Source organism: Cibotium barometz, chromosome 52 (assembly GCF_041138505.1).
Source record: "Cibotium barometz isolate CiBa-2024 chromosome 52, ASM4113850v1, whole genome shotgun sequence".
Lineage (NCBI taxonomy): Eukaryota > Viridiplantae > Streptophyta > Polypodiopsida > Cyatheales > Cibotiaceae > Cibotium > Cibotium barometz.
The window spans coordinates 19868112-19885487 of NC_141097.1; positions in this window are offsets into that span (position 1 = coordinate 19868112).

Below are 17376 nucleotides of genomic sequence, written 5' to 3' on the forward strand. Positions count from 1 at the left end.
AAGTAGCCTCTAGCCTTGCTTTGCTACTATGCATGTGCAACCTTTGGTTCAGTTCTCATATGCAGCCCCCTCAAAGCCATTGAGACCCTTTGAGAAAGAATAACAACATAAAGTGGTAATGTATGGGAGGATCTTCCCTGCCTTATGACCTAAGCGTGCACCCCACCCCCTCTCCCCCGTGTGTTTGGCCATCACCCCCCCTTCCCTCTCCTCATCGCACTTTCCCTTACTCACCTGCCTTCGCCTGTGCTGCCCGGCCCCTCCCCCCGCACTCCCCCTTTTCCCCTCTCCCATCCATCTTCCCCTCCCTTTTTTTCCTCAGCTGCCCCTGCTGACACCTTCCTTAATCCACTGGTCTCCTCTTGTCACAACTCCTGCTGTCGCCTGGTTGTTACACTGGTGCTCTCATCATTCGGTGTTCCCCTCGGTTCCTGCCTCCCCCTTAGACAACTCAAATCTTGACCATCACCTCAATCATCCCTAGGGGGTGGTTGACTCCAAATGATCCCCCATTCCTAATTCTGTAAATGGCAATTTCCTTCCCATGTGACTTTCTCAATAGGTCAAAAAAGCCGCCTGATTCCCTCCCAAGGTGCCACTGGGGAACCCCTACAGCGTACTGCATGTTCACGCTTTCTCCTGCATGGTAGCTGCAGGTCTTTGCAAATTTGGATTTGTGAGAACAGATCCCTGACCAGATTACAGTGGGATCCAGGGGAGTGGAATTGAACGGAAACCCACACCCAGCAGCACTGGTTAGCAGCAAGGCATGAGAAGCCCCATCCTTCCTGAGTTCCATCAATACCTCTGGAGAAATTTCCATCCATGCAAGGTATCTTTCGTCCATTGGCTTGCCAGGTCATAGGGGTCCTATGATGGGAGCCACAAAGGGCAGACCGGTGAGATTTCAGGACTATAGCTTGCAGATCCTAGTGTTGATGTCTTTGAGATTGCCCAGCAACACAGCATGTATGGTAGAGGATCCTCCGTGTTATGACTGCCCAAGTACTCACTTTATCGGTTTCCCAGCAGGCAATAGAGACAGGCCCTGCACTCTGTGACAAGGAGGACACTCACCCCAGATCACATTCATTGGAGCGAGACAGATACTTGAGACTAAATGTCTTGGGATTCCCGGTGGGAGTTAATTCGTACCCTCACAGCTAAGTAGGTTTGATGGGCATAGTGCTGCAGGACAATAGAGTGGACCACCACCCCTCCTGCAAAGCCTGTCAGCGTGTTCTGAACAGACGTTATCCACACTCTCCATAGCCACTAGTAGCAACAGGATAAGGGGGAGTAGGGAAAGAGTGGAGGAGATCACTGACAGGCTCTCTGATGACGATTCATGATGCTTTTTGATAATATAATGCAGAAGTTTGTCAGTTAAAGTTCCATTTGGACTCTCCAATCGTACAGAGTTCCATCTTGACTTCAATTGTACACCTAGGTGGTTCACAGCAAATTGATCTTGTCTCTGTATCTTTCTAAAATTTTCAACTCTGTATATATTGACTCATGTGGGTATTGGGCACTGTATATATTGACTCATGTGGGTATTGGGCACGTCCACATGAGTCTTCTTGTCATGGAATCATAGTTGCTTTTTGATGGGCCGTCATGCAGCATTTTGGCCGTAAAATACTTGCAAAATTTTTACATGCCTGTCAAAAATTACACTAAAATACACAAAAAAAAAACTTGTTATATATCACGAAACCCATCAATTTTGAAGGGCAAGGGTCCTCGTCAAAAATCAAGTAGAATTCAAAAGCAATTAGAGTCATTGAAGATTTGAAGGGATTCCATTAAAATAAAACCATCATGTACTAATTCAGTAAATAGACTTGAGATGGTTTTAACATCATCTTCTAGGCTCTTGTATCCCTATCAGTCCTTTGTTCTCTAGTCTTTCTTCTTCACCATTCACAATCTTTCACATGTTATTGATCATCGGCAATGTTTGTATCTTAAACTTCCATGCATTACAGTTATTCTTGTCGAGCTTGCTTGTGTCACCAAGAAGGGAGATCACTCAAGGCTATTATAGAATCATTTTTCATAAGCTTTAAAAGATCTTGATTAAATTGAAGTAAGAATCTTGCTAGGATGTTTAAGAGTGTCTTTCTCTCAATTTCCCTTTGATAAATGAATCTCACTTAGACTAGTGGAGGAATGGACAATAGACAAGAGCTAGGAATTACAGTTCTAGCCTCTCAACACTTAAAGACATAGAAAGGGATGGATTTGATGCTCTGATCAATTTTTCCAAGCAAGAAAGGTTAATTTAATGAACTACTCAAATGAGTTTGATTGAAGTACTCAAATGAATAGTTGATTGATCACAAATACAATTTGAACAATTAGAATTGCCTACACTTATCTTATCTATATTTATATAAGACAATTTCTCTTCTTTCTAATGGACCACACATTGTATTATCTAAAACTTTGTGATGTTTTCTAGCATTCCCTTTCTTCTTGCTATGCTTCAATGATGCATTCCTCTCAAAAATTATGGACTCCAAGCAAGAAAGCTTAATTTAATGAATGAAGTACTCAAATGAATAGTTTGATTGATCACAAATACAATTTGAACAATTAGAATTGCCTACACTTATCTTATCTATATTTATATAAGATAATTTCTCTTCTTTCTAATGGACCACACATTGTATTATCTAAAACTTTGTGATGTTTTCTAGCATTCCCTCTTGCGATTACTTCTTGCTATGCTTCAATGGTGCATTCCTCTCAAAGATTATGGGTTCCATTTCATGTTCGTGTGTCTTAGCTTCAATTTAAGATCCATCTTGTGTGATTTACATGAGATTGGGTACAATTAGCTTGAGATTGAGCTCAAGGTTAAGTTTATGTGAGAGTTGGCTACTTATTAAGCTTCTTGAGTGACTGTGCATTCTCTCTTGGTTGAATCTACAATCTTGAGTGGAGTGAAGTAGAGATATGGAAAGGGGAGTGGAGCTTGTGAGCTTGAGAGCACACCCCTTAAGTAAGTGATGAAGTAGAGTGAGGGAGAGGAGGAGGAGAATTATGGGACTTGGGAGAAGTTGTGTGAAACCCAATGTGAAAGAAACCCCTCACATTGTGATAATCTTGAAGAGCTTGGAGAGAAGTAGATGCAAGGAATAACATCACTATAAGAAGAAAACTAAGAAGAAAAGAATAAGGTAAACTTGAATGTTATGGAAAATTGATTGGGCTTCAAGGTGATTGCACAGGCAACGCAAGGCCTCCACTTGTGACTGTTTCCAATAAAAGACATGGAAGCATGTAACTCTTACACATAGGACCTCTTGCAGTGGAAGGTGAGTACAAACATAGAAATCTCCATGGGTGGTTGCACCATTTAGGTTAGGAAGAGAGTGAAGTGTGAAAGGGTAGGAGTAGGAGTAATTAGCTTTGTAGTGTTATTTGTCACTGCCCACCGTAACTTGGCATTGGCTTTTCTACATGACACGAATGGGTCATCATTCAGTGGGCACCTTAGGCCTTCTAGTTAAAAAGAATTCGGCACCTCTACCAAGGAGCAATGTATCATTATGTGGCTAAGGCCACTCTAGTACTAGGCTACAATTGAAACAAGAGGATGTCAGTCTAGTTGGAGGGAAAAAATCTCATTTATAGCACAAAACACGTCGTGATGCCTTAGGAGATTACATTGGAACAGTCTTGAACCAAGAAGGCCATGCCGTGGCCTATGAGAGTCGAAGACTTCAAGGAGCTGAAAAGACTGCACCACTTACGAGAAAGAATTGATGGCTATCATTCATGCTTTAAAGATTTGGAAGCACTATCTTAAGAGTGTTGATTTTGTTATCAAGACGGATCATCAAAGTCTTAGGTATTTTATGTCTCAACCTAAGATATCAGAAAAGCATATAAGATGGGCTAGTTATTTGGCCCAATTTCATTTTCAGATTATGCATAGCGAAGGCCAAACTAGTGATCTTGTGGGCCAAATAAAGGAAGAAAGCTTCGTACATTCTACCCAAGGCCATATAATAGCTGTAACCTCAATGATCAAGGAAGGGTGGTTGCATTTAGTCTCATCTTTAGGGAGAAGAATGAAGCAGTACTGGATATAAGATGTAGCAAGAGTCAGATGGAATCTTCATCTCAGCAAGCACGCAAGAAAATTTTTGAAAGAATTTGGCGTGGTTGAGTGCACGTCGATGGTTCCATCCATGGAGGTTGATGCAAAGCTATCTGTGGGAAGATGCTTCTCCACTTGTGGACATGAAGGAGTATAGGAAGTTGGTTGTGAGTTTGATCTTTCTATACAATATATGGCCTAACATCAACTTTGTAGTTGGTGTCCTTAGTAGGTTCTCAAATTAGCCTCGAGAACCATTGGAAGGCTGGGATATGGGTATTAAAATATATCAAAGGTACCATTGGGTATGGCATCACTTATAAATTGGGCAATTACTTGACTGGATTTTGTGACTCATATTGGGCAAGTAGGTTCTCAAATTAGCCTCGAGAACCATTGGAAGGCTGGGATACGGGTATTAAAGTATATCAAAGGTACCATTGGGTATGGCATCACTTATAAATTGGGCAATTACTTGACTGGATTTTGTGACTCATATTGGGCAAGTAATTGTGATAGCAAGAAATCTGTTTCTGGTTATTGTTTTCTTATTGGGTCTGGAATTACATCCTAGATCGGCAAGAAGCAGTCTACAGTGGCACTTTCTTCTATAGAGATTGAATACAAGCTTTGCTTCATGTGAAGCAGTCTAGTTGAGAAGGATCTTAGGAGACGTGTTGCTCAAAAGAGAGCGACAATGTTACTGTGTGATAATCAAAGTTGCATGGCGATCGCTAAGAACCTAGTGTTTCATGCTTGCACAAAGCACATTGAGATACATTATCATTATGTGTGTGAGCTTATTATGGATGGAGAGGTGGAGCTTTTCCACTACTCAATGATAGAGAATTGTATAAACATTTTCACTAAGGCTTTGGAGAGAGATTTGTGGGAGTGCCATCTTCACATCGACTAGGCGTTGGACCAAAGAGGTAGTTCACCTATGGGTGGACATTGAGAGGGCATGTTGGAAAAGCATTTTCTCAATGCTCCACCCTCATGTTGTTTCTACGATGTGCTATATTTTGTAAGGTCCCCTTTATGAGGAGTAGCCATTGTGGTAGCACCCAAGCACTCACAATTTCCAACATGGCAAGATGGTAATTGGCACTCCACAAAGTAGAATGCATGCTTTTGGGGCTATGTGATCGCATAAGTGAGTGTTGTGGGCAGCAAACTAAGGACACATTATTGTTCTCAGGTTGCGGGACTTGTTTGAGTGTCCCAATGGTCTCAAATGTCCATGGGGGATGCACATAGTCCTTTCGAGCCTATGTTGTAGTCTTATATAGTCCCAGTTGGACGATGTAATCGGTTGATCATTTTGGACCAAGTTGTGGGTTAGCCAATATAGCTAATCTAACCCTAGGTATTATATATAGACTAGTTTGGTAGCCTTAGTTCATCATCGAGTTCATTGTGTTCAAGCACTCATGTAAGCAAGATATTCTCCGTCCAAAGTCTATCTCGATTGCCATCAAAGCTCCTTACCCTGGAGCACACCACCCACGGGTGGCATCAATTGTTTGCAAGCAATAATATTGTTTACTCTCCATTTCTTTACACAATTCAGTGCTTTCTATTGTGTTGCTCTAGCTTCCGCCATTGTGTATTCTTAATGTTTGGCATTGGGTTATTTTATTTGCATTTTTTGGAAAGGAAAATTCCTTACTTACCTTGGCCATTTTCATGATTTGATTTCGCATTTATCTTGCCAATTGTGATTATGAGTGTAATCCAATATAAGCTACAAGCTAGAGTAAGAAAGTTGTGAACTTTGTTTCCTCATTCATGCATTGTTTAAATTGGTAGCATAGAGCATGTAAAATAAACAAAAATCAATCAAAAATACTAAATCACTTGTATAAATATTATTAATTAGGATTAAGAGCTGTAATCACCCTCTTTCAAGTCCAAGAAACCATTAAAAACTTCAAAACCAAGACAAACCACTTCCGGAGTTGGAAGGAGATGTGAGCCCACATTCCCGTGATGAAACCTAAGTTGACATGGATGTGATGTGAGCATGCAGACATGAGCCTATAAATGTGAGACATGAGCCTACAGAGATGTGACCTGAGTCTAGAGGTAGTTGAACCCAATATTGTGCAACCTAATTAAAACTACATTGAAGACTTTGACACACCTACACATCTCTTAAAAACAATTTTCCTACCATTCGACCTGTAGTAGCATCAAATTCCAAGAAAAAAAATTATCTTTTTTATAATTAATTGGCCAAGTGTGAACACTAGCCATTTGTATATATAAGTCAATCTTGACCAAGTGTGAACAATGTTAAAAATGAGGTGCAAGTGATGTGCACCCATGTGTGAAAGCAAGGGAGAGCTAGGTGCAAATATTTGTAGGAGATACAAATTGGATGGTGCAAAAGTCTAAGGTCAATTGGACGTGTAAAAGGTTGAGGTAGATGCTAGGAGTGGTGAGAAGGAATTACCAGGGAATCTCTAAAAGTGCAAGGTGGTTACCTTTGTCATAACGTGTCATAAAGGTGTCATAGAGTGGACAAGGAAGTTGAGGATGTCATAGCATTGAAGGATGTCATAGAGGTGTCATAGAGTGGACAAGGAAGTTGAGGATGTCATAGAGGTGTCATAGAGTGGACAAGGAAGTTGAGGATGTCATAGCATTGAAGGCTCTTACACATTTGACTTTGCATGGTGGAGCATTGAATGAGGAGACAAATTGGGCAACTAACTGGAGGTTTGCCAAAGCATGGTAACTAATCAAGATTAGTCCTAAGCCTACCCCATGGCTATAAATATGGGCATGTACTTGGCTCTCATTAGAGGGGCATTGCAATGAGATGAGTTTGATTATTGGGACATTATATGTGTCCTACTTAATTAGTGATATCATATTAAGATTATCCTCTTCATTGTCTTAATTAGATGTATGAAAATGATTAGCTTTGATCCTCCATGATTTTTATCATGGTGTCGGAGTCTTGTTTAGGGATCTATGTGTCCATAACTCTCCTAGCTTAGTTTGATTAAAGGATTTTTTCTTTTCCTTGTAATAGTTTTACAACCCAGCGACTACCTTGCCTTCAAGAAGTATCTGCAAGAAAGACATCATAGGGATGGAGCGATTTGGCTCCTCGAGCAGTTATAGGTTGCTGCAACTGTCGACACGTCACAAGTCTCCATAAAAGCAATCCAGCAGCATTCAAACGCCGGGCATGGTAGCGGAAGCAATGATTATGCTATAATAAACAAAGAGGTCGGCGCAAGAGCTGAAACAAAGTCGCCAACAGCAACAAGAGCTCTATGTAGCACTGGTGTAGCTGACAGAGCTTTGGTGCAGTGCAGCTTGCGATGGGCGCTTCAAACAACCATGAGTGACTCTCACCGACGACCCCCTCTTCAAAGTGTTCACACTCACTTAAACTATGCGGCCGGGCACTTTAGGTCATAAGAGGCCTAATGCTATTACAATAACTACTCTCATAATTTATCCATGAAGTACATCACTTAGGACTTCATCCTAACTTGCTACCACACGCTCTTGAAGCAGGAATCGAAATAAATACTCTGTCACACCATTACAGGACACCTCATTATAATTCCAAATTGGGAAAAGCACTCTTACCTTGTGGGGATGATGATGTACCGTCCATATTCGCACACTTATGGTTTGAAATAAAAATGTATCGAGTCGTGAAATACTATACATAAGTGCATTCTAATGCCCAAGGTGAATTGCTAAGAAATTCATAAGCATCTGATGAAGGAGTCTCAATAAGGATGGTGAGTGGACATACATTACATGCATCGTCTGACATCTGTCGTAGTCAGGCAGTGCTAAGCGAACTCCAGTGACGCTACATGTAGGAGCTCTGAGGTGCAATCCACATCAGGCCCAGTGGTCTCCAAATCCCTCATACAGAAGTAGCACCTGCAAGACTCTGCTTTAAGCTCTCGAAAGCCGGCATGGTCTTTTGCGAGCCCTTACCTGCGCCATCACTCACTTTGTCCACACTGGGAGGATAATGCTTCATTTTTTCGTGTGGTTTAACCTTTTTTTAAAAAAACTTTAAAAAGAGGATAAGGTTAACCCTAAGTGATAAAGGGGTGTTCACGCCTTCTTTAAGGGCTATTCACACTCTTCATTAAAGGTAGCCTTTCTAAGGTCCATTCACACAAAGCCCTAATTTAAGAGTGGTTTTCATGCAACATAGCATTTTGGTGAAAAGGATTGTAAAGCCTTAGCTTTATAAAAGGCTACTTGTTTGTGTCAAGACTCATAAAAATCTTTGGCTGTAAACGGGTAGACATTGACCTTGCAAATCGCAAGTGTTAAGACCCGTCTCATGAGTGTCACAAAATCATCATGGGCACCACACTCATCATGGACAAATTCACTAGGGATGGTTTTCACACTTGAAAAGTGAAAGTCAAATTTGTACTTATGCGCAAAAATCTGTGGGGAGTTGTAAGTGGCAGAGAGCCAAATGACGCAACAGATGTATGGACAGTTAAGAATGAGCAAGCATTTTCAATTATTGCTCTGGCACTTAGTGATGCATTTATTCATCACTTAGCATCTGTAAAAACATCAAAATTGGCATGGGACACTCTAGACACATTATTTGGGGCCAAGGGTAAAAATTCCAAGATCAATCTCAGGATTCCATTTTTGGGTTAAAAATATGCTGAACACGTTGGAAATATGAAAAGTATAATGGAACAACTGGCTAGCATTGGTGCACCTATGGAATCAAATGATGCAATTGCAATACTCTTAAAGAGTATGCCTCGGGAGTTTGGCACGCTTGTGTCAACGTTGAAGAATCTACCAAGTCCAACCTTTGAAGGATTAGAAAATACATTAATGGAAGAGGACAAAAGGCTCAAGGAGGGGTCAACTTCATCGACATTTGAAGAAAAGGCACTCTACACCAACAAAGGAGGAGGACCAAGGCCAACAGGGAGAAGCAGAGTGAAGTGCTACAACTGTGGCAAGTTGGGCCACATTGCAAAGGATTGCAGATTCAACAAGGAGCACTCAAATTTCATGGAGAGCACCCCACGAGCAGGAGAGGAAGGGACCTCAAGAGAGTCCCAAAGGCAATCATCTCTTCTGAAGTGATGGTACCAGCCCCCCATTGTAACATTCCTGTGTTGAGGTTTGTGAGTGAACCTAGGAGTTGAGGTTCTACATAATGTATACCTACACTTGTAAAGTTGAGGTCGAGGCTCCAGCAAATGACTAGGAGCAGTCGTACAGCCAGCTCTGTGTGTGTGTGTGTAACGTAGACTAAACCCATCACTTGAGGGGGAGTGTTAAAAATGAGGTGCAAGTGAAAGCAAGGGGGAGCTAGTGCAAATATTTGTAGGAGATGCAAATTGGATGGTGCAAAAGTCTAAAGGTCAATTGGACGTGTAAAAGTTTGAGGTAGATGCTAGGAGTGGTGAGAAGGAATTACCAGGGAATCTCTAAAAGTGCAAGGTAGTTACCTTTGTCATAACGTGTCATAGAGGTGTCATACAGTGGACAAGGAAGTTGAGGATGTCATAGCATTGACGGCTCTTACACATTTGACTTTGCATGGTGGAGCATTGAATGAGGAGACAAATTGGGCAACTAACTGGAGGTTTGCCAAAGCATGGTAACTAATCAAGATTAGTCCTAAGCCTGCACCATGGCTATAAATATGGGCATGTACTTGGCTCTCATTAGAGGGGCATTGCAAATGAGATGAGTTTGATTTATTGGGAAATTATATGTGTCCTACTTAGTTAAGATATCATATTAAGATTATCCTCTTCATTGTCTTAATTAGATGCATGAAAATGATTAGCTTTGATCCTCCATGAGTTTTATCAAACAATAGCCATTTGTATATAAGTCAATCTTGACCAAGTGTGAACACTAGCCATTTGTATATAAGTCAATCTTGACCAAGTGTGAACACTAGCCATTTATATATAAGTCAATTTTGACACTAAGAAATGGACATTCATTTCCTTGCAATAGAACACTTGTGAGATCTTTATCTTCTCTAGTCTCTTGCTTGCTTGCATTGTGTTAGATTCTTGCATGCTTGATGGTTTGCATGAATAGGATTGAGTGTAGGCTTCTCCCTCTCATGAGCTTCTTTCTTCTCTACCGACCACTTGTGAGACAAAGAGAATCACCACGAAGGCTATTCTCTTCTTGCCTCCATCCACATTATTTTTTACGTCAGGCTCTATGGAATCCATCACTAGAGTATACCAACTACTCATATGCCTCTACCTCTACCTATTTAGGATACTCATATGCCTCTACCTCTACCTATACCTTTAGATGATGATATGCCTCTACCTCTACCTATGTTCGTGTAGGCTTTCTCCTTCGTATTTCTAGAGGATGATCTACTTTTAACATTTATCTCCTCATTGATAAAAATGGTTGTAAGATCCTCGAAGTTTGGAAAGTTTTCTCGAGTTCGAATAGATCTCCAAAGCTAAACATACTCTTTTGCAAATGTCATTTAATGTGACCACCACTAACACCAAGTCGTCGTCATCAACACGGGCTGCAATAGACCCAAGGATGTCTGCAAGCCCTTTAACAATGAGAAATATTTGCTACTCATCTTATCCTCTCCACATTATATAAATCTTGCTTTAACTGCATCTTTCTTACCAAGGGTGTCTGCAAGCCCTTTAACAATGAGAAATCATTGATACTCATCTTATCCTCTGCACATTATATAAATCTTACTTTAACTGAATTTTTCTTACCTTGGTACTAGTGCTATATAGCTTAGCCAAGGTATCCCATGCATCCTTAGGTGTTTTCACATCATGTATATAACTAATCATAGCATCTGACACATTAACAAACAACCAACATATCACTTTGATGAATCTCTCATGCTACCACTTAAAAGCCTACGCCTATTAAGGAGTGAAGTTTTCTTCCAGAAGATCCGAATTCTCATCACCTGAAATAAAATCCCAATATCCTTTTCCCATGAGGAAGTATCTCATCTTGAACTTCCATGCTTGGAAGTTATTCTTGTCAAGCTTCTCGCTCATAATATCGTATAGACTGTCCATCGACATGATTACTTGTTGCAGCAGTAACTTACAAAATAGTGCTTGCAAAAACTTATGCACCTACACCAAACTTAAATCTCCAACATAATCACCTCCTGTAGTATTGTAAACATGTTATATTGTAACTGTATATGGAATGGTCACACATCCACCAACTTGCAAATCTCAGATTCTCTACAACACATATTTTTCTATAACTAAATTTATGCTGCAACAACAGAGCCAAAACAGGGCCCAAAACAACCTTGAACCCACACAATATAATGCCTCTTTGTTTCACTATGAAAGGCATCTCAAGATGTGACAAGGCACCTTATTTTGCATGCCTACTACACTCTTGCTTCTTTGCTTCGCACTGCAAAAGGCATCTCAAGATGTGACAAGGCACCTTATTTTGCATGCCTACTGCGCTCTTGCCTAGCAACTACCTATATAGAGATTTTCTTCCAAATAAAAGGGAAAGAGATGGAGTTACCATTACCCATGTACTACTTCATTTACTTGCCTCTTGAGCTCTTCACATGAACCGACGCTCTGATACCATAAGAATAATGCGGGGGAGAAGGTGAGCTTGAGCTCCTTGTGAGCGCGCGCACATACACACACACACACACACACACACACACACACACATGAGTAGATAAGCACACAAGAGAGATGGATGGTTGAATTTTCTTCTATTATCTTCTCTTATTTTCTTACACATGAAAAGCATGTGCTTTTCTTACACACTCTTGTACATCCTGCATGCCTCGGGTTCATACTTCGTCATATCCAAACTCTGATACCAATGTAAAGTCCTGACTAAACCATGCCCATGGATTATCTGACTTAGAACCACTATGGATCATAATAGAGTGCATGCCTAAGAAACCCTATTAAGTTTTCTATAGATCTGATGTCAAACTCATTGTATGGCCATGATAGATTATGGCTAGTGACTCACAACCCGACCTTAGGTCATTACCTCGACCCACCCCCGAGCCTTAGGTCAGATTTCCGCAAGCCTGCTAGTCACCAATGATCCCAACCTAATATCCTCTCCCACCAAGCTTAAGCCACATACCACTCACACAGGTCCACCATGGCCAAGAGATCCTGCACAGTCCATAGTAACCCCAAGATTCATGGGGCTACTTGATTTCCTATGTCTAATGTGACCCTAGGTCCCTTATGTAGTAATGACCCCGCTTCTATAAGTGGCTTACTTTTATTTATAAAGATTTTCTTTGTTTTATCAGCTTTTATAGGCAAGAAAGACTTCCTTACCTTTTTTATAAGCTTTTATAAAAGAAACAAGAAAGTCTTAACAAGATTGTGCCCAAGGATTATATAGCATAGAACCACTATCGAGATCAAGATAAAGGACATACCTAAGAAACCATATTGAGGTTTCCATAGACCTTAACGTTGAACTCATCACGTGACTGTGATAGATTGTGGCTAGCAACCATAGGTTCAGTACCTCAAACCACCCTCAAGCCTAAGGTGAGCATGAGGCGAGCATGCCATAGATCGTGGCTCTAGCAACCATAGGTTCAATACCTTAAACCACCCTTAAGCCTGAGGCGAGCATGCCAATCATCAATGACCTCAACCTGGCATCCCATTCCACAAAGCCGAATCACCGGCCCCGTCGCCTGACAACTCCATGGCCGAGAGATCTTGACTACTAATAGATCACTAAGAGATCTTGCACACACCATCATAACGCCAGGCTATCGCATGGCTACTTGATCTCTTGTGTCTAAATAAGTGATCCTAGGTCCCTTATATAGTAGTAACCTTGCTATAAGTGGCTTGCTTTTATTTATAAAGTTTTCTTACTTTATTTATAAGCTTTTAGCCATTATTAGCCCTAGGCTATTAATTAGAAGCTCTTAGCCAATCTAGACCTCTTCTTGCTAGTGCCCTTAGCCCATGTGTGAACCCTCCAAGTCCCCATGCCCTTGGCTAAGCCTTAACCCTAATTCTAGGTTAACCCTAACCCTCCAAGTCCCCACTCCCTTGGCTAGGGTGGTCTGACCTAACATGGATACCTTAGGCCTTATCTAGCCACACCACAATAGTGATCGTGAACCCCAAGAAAGACATTTGTGCGCATTTTATGAGATTGGATTAACATGGTCTAGTTAACATGAGTAGGAGAATTTTGCATGAGTTTCTTGTGAGTGGAGGAGTAAACTCTTGTTTTAAATCTCAAGATAAAGAGGAATGAATGAAAATAGAAAGGGACTAGAATTAGGAAGATAAGAGAGAAATAAGTATGAGAGAGGAACAAAAGATAGCAAGAGGATAAGGTAGGCAAGTGGCATTGGAAGAAAGCTTGTATTTGTCCCAATGGTAGAGAAATATCCCTTTATCCCCTTCCTTGTGTAATTTGGAGAAGGAGGAGGCTTAAGGAAGCATGGCCCATGTGGGAGGAGGAAGGATGACATTGGAGTAGGCTAGAATTAGCCTCCACAAGAGCTTGTGTGATCTTTTCTTATTTCACATGCCATTTTTCATTTTTCATTTCACATTTCACTCTGCTTCCCACTTCAACTCACTTCCTTAGTTACCACATCACTTAATTTCCATATACTAAATCATTTTACTTCTATAGACTCACATATCATTTCACTTCTAAAATTTTACACATCAGTTCATATCCACTTTCCCACCACATCAATTGCAGTTCATTGGTTCACATAAGTTTCTCAGCATAAAGCATGCACACAATATGGGGAGTGGATCTTGAATTCACTCAAGTTCTATGAGCACTTAAATTGAAAGAGTTCAAGTAGATGGAAAATTTGTTAGTTAGAATAAGTAGAAGAGGAGAAGACGAGACAAGAGGGTGTGAGAGAAGGAATAGGGAGAGGTAGATCCCTAGTGTAGTCTCACCATTCCCATGAATCTAGTACTAGCTCTTCTAGGTGATAGATAGAAGAGGGAGGAATGAATATATTATGCGGGTTACCTTGGGCCTCGTCCAATACATCACATTAGTGTAGCCACCCATGTTGCTAGTGATTGCATTCCTTGCAAATAAAATTTATGCGGCAATAATCCAATAATGATCCAATTGATGGTTACTCTTCCTTATTTTTTACAAGATAACAATTTTAAAGCGAATCTATCAAGATTCCACATGCTTTCAAGATCATAGCCAAGGTGTTATGATGTTTATGAAGTTGGTTCATTCTCTTTTTATTGGTGGTTGTTGTGTCTTAAAAATTACAAATATAAAGGGTGAAATTTGAATTTTCATCCATTTCTACTCTTTTGAGTCTAATCAAAGTTAATGAGTTTCAAATTTAAAAAAACAAAGAAATCAATAAAAGAGACATCACACTACTATCATAAAAACAGACATAATATGCGCCATCACTGCATGAAGATTAAGCAAAAGATATAAGAGGAGGGGCACCATCATAATATGCGCCATCACTGCATGAAGATTAAGCAAAAGATATAAGAGGAGGGGAAACATCATAAAATAAAATAGCAACAATGTGGAGATCACAATAGAGAAAAGTAAAAGTAAAAGACAAGGTCCTTTTTTTATTTTAAAAAAAACTCCTATGTTTCCTTCTTTAACTTGTATGACTTTTTTAGTCTTGAATTAAAATGACTTCCGTCCTTCTCTCTAGAGTCTAAACATGTTTGTGTTCTTCAATTTTTATAGTGTTTGCCAAGCTTGACTAATGTTTGTTCTTCTTTCTAATACATGCATCAAGTTAGACTTATTTAGAAAAAATCCTTAGTAGAGAAATACTATAGTATGAAGAACATAAGGAAAACTCCTTAGTTAGTAGAGAAATAGTACACTATAAAGAACATAAGGAAAACTCCTTAGTTAGTAGAGAAATAGTATAGTAGTACAAAGAACATAAGGAAACTATTTATTTCTCTTTAGCATTTGGGATGAAGCTAAAGTTAGATGTTTTTCATTGCATAAATATTCTCTTAATTGAAGTAAGTGGTAAATTTCTCTTATGAAATTTTAAATTGGAAGATCACTTCCCAATGGTATGTCAAGATATGTTTTAAAAGCTTTTTTCGTATCAAGATCTTGATCTATTGGCACATATATGTCAATATATGTTTTAAATACTTTTTCATTATCAAGATCTTGATCATTTGGCACATATATGTATCTAAATGATATAAAATCTTTATTTATTCTACACTCTTTATAATGAGTAGATTCGATGTCCCATCCTTGGTCCAAAAATTCAAGTATGCTTTTTTGTGACATAGAAGTTCATAGAAGATAGTTCTAGATCTCCTCATTTTTAATCTTCTGAAGAAAATTGTAATTAGCAATAGTGGCATAGTCCAACTTAGCCTCTTTTTTTACCCCTAGTGCTAGGTTTCATGCTACTATGAATATCATCAAACATTCTACAGCTAAATCCTTCAGTTATCTCAATATTAGGACATGGCCAAGACTTATCTCCCTAAGGTGTAGAAGAGGAAAAGGTTTTAACTCTCCATGTACTTCATTGCCCTTAGATGGTAGATACTTTGAGTCATAAATAAATATTCCACCTTAAACCATGTACTTCATTACCCTTAGGTGGAAGATAATTTGATTCATAAATAAATATTGCACCTTGAAACCAATGATGATCCATATTGCATCTCATATTGAAGCTCCCCAAAATGCTTCCATAGAAAACACCAAAAACACCAACTATTGAATGTGCACCAAGTACCATTTGAAAATTTTTGAGGTACTAAATATCTATTTCCATCATACACAAAATAAGAGAACCATCCTTTAAATATTTTTGAGGTAGCAAATATCTATTTGTGCTCTTTGAGAGCTTCCCATTTGCTTCAAAGAAAAAATATAAAGAACTAGGAGAAAAGATGAGTATTCGTGTAGAGTTTCTAGTATACACTTGTTCTTAAGTAAACTTTTAATACTTATAAACTCAATCAAAGATTAGTGCATGTTATTAGAGTTTTAAAAAAATCTTGAGAAGTCAATAGAGACATTTAATATAAATCCAATTCTAGCCAAAAAAAATTAGCGTGTTAAAAAATATTATAATCACTTAAGAAATGTTATATTCATAAAGTTTTTCTTTATAATATTATAAAAATTTATTTAAAAATACTATGTACCATATCTTTTAAAGAAATTTGTTAACAATACATAATTTATCAAGAGAAATAAATAAAGGTCAACATCATTTTCATCTTTTGTTAACAACTCATAATTTACCTAGATAAATACCATAAGATAAAAAAGATAAAGAGAATCACAAGTAGGTTTGCATAGAGGAGAACCAATAAGAGAGTTGCTTAAGTGTTGCCCCATCCAAAAAAATCCACTCGAAAGGCGATATTATGTAGCCAGTTCTCTAGTTGGTAAAGAGAGTTTTTACGTAGAACCTTATAGAGACCAAATCACATCTCAAAGTACTTATAATGCACATGGTATTTCAAAGTACTTACAATGCATGTGGCATATGGATCTCCTCTCATGTCAAATCAAGATAATGGTAAGTTTGAAATCCAACACTATAAATTGCATGAGGGGAAGTGACAAAGGGTGGATGGGTCAAGATCTAAATAGGACAAAATCGCAAGGTTAGATTGGTCACACAATTACCTACTTAAGTGGTGTAACTACAAACATTGTGGACTCAAAGATGGCACCATCAAGGAAGTGTCAGAATGGTCGGGCACATGGCATGGACAGGAAATAACCATGATATAAGGTCAAGTTGAAAATGTTAAAAATATCATTTAGATTCAAAAATATGGGAGCATCAATTTTTTGAGGATAATAGGCTACTAGAGAAGGCTATGCACGGAAAAGTATCATGGGAATAAAGTTGGCAAATATTTGCATTGGCAAAGGTGAGCACAAAGGGCTGCATAAAGATGACTATGAAATTCAAGGCTCTCAAGGAAAAATCTACAAATGTATTAGCTTTTGATATAAAGTTATTAGATGTAGCAAGGGAAAGAAGTTTTCCTTTGGTGTTATGCTTAGAAGGGAAAGAGGTGTTCCATTGGTGTTGTGGTGAGAATAGAATTAAGTGTGTATGTTGAAAAAATAGTGCATAAGGGGAAATTAAGCTGACATCCAGAGTTGTAGCCTCAACGTAAGGCTAGGCTAGGCACAATACCATATTAAATTTTTCAGTATTTATCTCTGAAGCACATTACTAAAGAAAAAAATTTATTGGT